Raw genomic sequence first — 5,079 nt, 5'->3', positions numbered from 1 at the left:
CAATGGTTGCTCTCTGTCCAATGTGATTTCTTCCACGCCTTCTACCTTTTGCCAGATTGAAACTCACCTCATCAACGTATATGAATGTGTGCAGCGTTTCCCTGGCCTCCAGCTCCAGTACACGCTTTATCCCAGAATAGAGAGAGAGAGAGAAAAAAACTATAAAAACTTTTCCTGTGTAACATAATGCATTTTGGACAACATATTGTACAGTATGAATTGTCATGTAAGTGTACTGCATGGCACTACACAAAGTAACCAGTTTACAGCACTGGACATTAGAGTGTGCATAGAACACATAAATGTTTTACCTGTACATACTGGTGACGGATCTCCTTCACTCTGTCACTGTTCCGTTCAAATGGCACATTGTACAATTATTTCATGCGCATTTAATTTCTCCTGAGCAGTCAATTGTAGCGATTGAAACGGATTCAATATTCCCAAAGATATTGTCATCCTCTATAACAGCGCTTTGTATCTCTCTCAACCTTATGGCATTGTTTGCAATCACCATTGCACAAAATTTGGCTTCCTCTTGTTGTGGAGTAAAAAGGGGCCCTTTTCCACCTCTGCAAGGTTGTCTTGCCTTGTCTTGTCTATGTGGTGCAGAGTAAAATTACAGTAATGTACAGTAAACATGAGATATACGGCTTTAACCCATATTACTATTAATAACAGAGAGAAATTGTTCAATTTGGGAGACATTTTCAGGAAAAATGATAAAGAAATGTATACAATTTGCTTGACAGATTTTGACAACTTGTTCAACATTTTTGGATGTGATGACTCAAGCAATGAAATGAGGACTATTAGTTTTATAGGGAATGACTATTAAGCATCCAAAAGTATAGTTCATTTTGACTGACATGACATAAGCAAATGATAATGTTATAAAACAGCAGAGAATTGTATGACAGCAATTGATGCATGTCCAAAAGCATTTGCAATTTGTTTGAAGGAATGAGAAACTGCTACTATGATGTGCACAAATGACTAAATGTTGTGGAGGTTGAACTAACAGTTATGACAATTTCAATTCTGATCAGAGAAATGCACCAAAGCAATTGAGAAAAACTGTAACCCATATTACTGTAGTGTACAATAACAGTGCTTCCCACTTGTAAAATGCTGCAGTACAGTACCATACTGTAAATAGGGCAAATCTTTACTGTAACACTACTTTACACTACAATACAGTAAATCTGTGCTGCAGTAAAGCTGTAAGTCTAAATGTAAAATGTAAAAAGTGACAAGTTCTTGTCCCACTGTAAGCTTCATGTATGACACAATGACAGTAGTGCAGTGCAGATTTAGTGCTGAATTACTGTCCAATATACACACCTGTTCTCCTGACAAAATGCTTGAATAATTGAATTTACAGTGGTTCTCCCAACATTTGGCTGCACCCTTCGGCCAGCCTCAGCCATTGTGAGGCCGTGATTGACAACATGGTCCACAATTGTAGCCCTAATTTCATCAGGAATCTGCCTATGTACTTGGCCTCTTCTTCCTCTTCCCCTGTTTTGTCCCCCTCCCCTTCCTCCCCGCATCCTCGCCCCTCTTCCACGATGCTGACCTTCTATTTCTGTGTCACAGTATTGTCAAAATGGTACACACTATGTCCTGCTCGGTTCATATATGCTTGCCAATTGAGGGTTCATGGGACTCAGCTCTGAGTGACTGTGGAGAAGTGGCTTATCATTGGTTACAATCAATGCTTCACACACTCCTCCTCATCAGTGAAAGCTGAGAGAAATAGTTTTTTCAGGAAAAAATGATAAAGAAATTTATAGAATTTGCTTGACAGATTTTGACAACTTGTTCAACATTTTTGTATGTAATGACTCAAGCAATGAAATGAGGACTATTAGTTTTATAGGGAATGACTATTCAGCATCCAAAAGTATAGTTAATTTTGACTGACATGACATAAGCAAATGATAATGTTATAAAACAGCAGAGAATTGTATGACAGCAATTGATGCATGTCCAAAGCATTTGCAATTTGTTGGAAGGAATGAGAAACTGCTACTATGATGTGCACAATGGACTAAATGTTGTGGAGGTTGAACTAACAGTTATGAGAATTTCAATTCTGATCAGAGAAATGCACCAAAGCAATTGAGAAAAACTGTAACTATAACACTACTTTACATTGTTAGCAGGCTCACAAAACAAGCTGTGTTAGTTGACTAGCGAGGGTGTCATTGATTTTCAACAACACTGAAATGTATTTTAAATTTTTCTAAATAAAAGTCCAAACATTAAATCGGCTGCCGACTTATTACCCCTTTCACCGTACTCTCAGGTGTCCTTATACACGCTGCTATCGCCCAACAATTTCGCTACAAATCAAAAAGTTTTAGGGTTGTCGTGTCCTGTAACTTTGCCCAATCCAATCAGTGATCACTTCAAGAAAGAAAAGAAGGAAGGACGCATTTCTAAAGTACTGGGACAGGGCCCCGGTGTCCTTTGAGGACAGAGGTGTCTTTTCACATGCCTGTGATAATTAGGTAAGCAGTCAGTAGGCCTGTGCTTCATCAGCTAATGGCCCCTGTGTTCCCCAGGTGAGTATCCTTAAAGACATGATGCTTGGTGTAATTAGATAATGATGTCTACCCACACACCAGTGTCGCAGATTCAGCTCTTTCCAGGGACTGGAGCAAGGGTGATCTGTGTCACACACACACACACACACACACACACACACCGACACCGACACCGACACACACACACACACACACACACACACACACACACACACACACACACACACACACACACACACACACAGAAGAGCCTACACCCCATTGGATGGGAGGTAATTGACACGGCCATGGGAAGGTTGCTCGATGACAGTAGAAACAGGTTTTGGCAAAAGTGAAACACTATGCTAACATGCTAACACATGTCTGTACACACAGTGTCACCGGATACACAATGAAATGCTACACCCCACATTAGCACTTGTAGCCACACGTTCCTCTGGGAAGAATCACAACACTTGGGAATCTTGTTTTGACCACAGAAAAAAAAACAGTTTGCTCTGGAGCGTTTTAAATCATTCTTTTTAACCCTCCCTCCACCCGGTCTTTGTCTATGTTCACAGATTGTCGTTTTTTATTCTTTTTTTTCATGTATCATGTTTGGTTTCAAATGTATTATTATGTATTGTAGTTATTCCTCACTCAAATCTGATAGACAATAAAGATGTATTGAATTGAACTGAAGAGAGGCTGATCGTGTGTGTATTGTAAACATTTTCTTCCCTCTAAGTCTTTTGTTGCCATGGCGTTTAACAGAGGGGAGATGAGGATCACTCAGACCCGGCATGTCGGCCACCTTTGTTGTGACCAAGGCCGGCGGTAGCTATGGGCGGTGGAGGGCTCAGCCCACTCAAACATTGCGTCTTGCCCACCCTATCAGAAGTTAAGACTTTCTTCTGAATTGTTGATATTCCGGGGGGCATGTTTGAATGTTTAATCTCATATTTGCATTCACTGTAGGTCCATATACCATGTCTATCGATTTAGCGCTGCCCATAGCCACCACCAGCCTTGCTATCGCTAACCTCCCCGCCCGCCCACTCAAGGTGTTGGTTCTGGCGCCGGGCCTGATTGTAAACATCGTCTTCTCTCTCTCTAAGTCTGTTGTTGCCATGGTGTCAAACGGAGGGGAGCTATGCAATAGCAACGCTCAGAGCCAGCCATGTCGACCATCTTTGTTGAGACGTTTGTTGTTGTCCTATCTTGTTCTTTTTAGAATCCCTCCTAACTGAACCTGCACCTCCTAACCGTGTGGCCTTCTGTGGGCATGTCTGCACTCCGGGGGGCCAACTGCTACAAGGCTCCACTAAATGACATTTCATTCATGACACTCTAATTGAAATGGTCCACTGACGGCTTTCCCTGTGAGGCTCTATTCAGGGTTTTTAATAGGATGTAACTGTTCTTAATCCCCCTGGGCCCAGCCGTAGCAGAGTGACAGCTATGTAATTAACACGTCTGTGACCAAAAACAGCTAATTAGTGATGGAGGGGAGACTTTCCTTTGTGATTTCCCCAGGGTCAGAATCATGAGCCTGTGAAAAAGGGGAGTAATCCTCTGGTATTTCAAAGGAATATGTGTTTCTTTTGTTATGCTATTTCAAATGTAATTTAATTCTCAGTTGTTGTTGTTTTGTGTATGTGAATGGCTGACCTTGAATTTGTTTTCTTATCTGTTATTCTAAAGCTGTAATTTGTGTATTTTAGCAGAATGTATGATCAGCAAATTCGGAAATGAGTTCAATGTCAAACGAGTGTCCATTTATCATTCCATAGAGAACAGAGATGCCACTGATCTCTTACGCCATCCTGTGGTTCCATTTTGCAATTGCCGCAAATTGCCGCGCGTCTTGTTATACGAGACAACAGAGATTATTGTAAATTGAAGCGGAGCAGTTAAAATAGTAACCATATATTCATATTTGAAAATACTACTAGCAGGAAGATTTATAAAAGGGCAAATACAAAACACCTCTTTATTTAATATTGAAACATATTAAAATAAGTATTATTAAAATACTGACACTGCTAGTCTGATGAAGTGTGAGGCAACTCAATTATCTAAAGTAGCTGCAAATGAATTCCTTTATCTGTACTCATGTGGTCAGGTTTGATTGATTGATTGAGAACTTTATTAGAAGATTTGCAGAAGTAGGTACATGAAAGTACATATTACATACAAGGTCAACTAACAGGATAAAAACCCAAGAAAGCCACTGGCTTATTTCAATTGGGGTCCTTGATACTCAATTCATCGTTACATGTAAGACAGACAAAAAACTAGTACTATCTACAAGATAATACAGACAAATAACTAGTACTATCTACAAGATAAACATACATCCAACATGGGAAGAACAATACAACAAAACACAAGGTATGTATAGCGGGTAGGACAGGTGGGGACATACACCACAGGTGGGGGCGGGGGACAAAACACAAAGTATGTACAGTGTCAGTAGTCTCCATTCAGGTCATCGTCAAGTTGAGGATTGGGGGATGGGGGGGGTTGCCCATTGTTCCACGGTTTC

The sequence above is a fragment of the Nansenia antarctica genome (assembly GCF_963989245.1).
Source record: "Nansenia antarctica genome assembly, chromosome: 5".
NCBI classification, from domain to species: Eukaryota; Metazoa; Chordata; class Actinopteri; order Argentiniformes; family Microstomatidae; genus Nansenia; species Nansenia antarctica.
The sequence above is the reverse complement of the archived record's forward strand: the minus strand, read 5'-3'. Positions refer to the sequence as shown.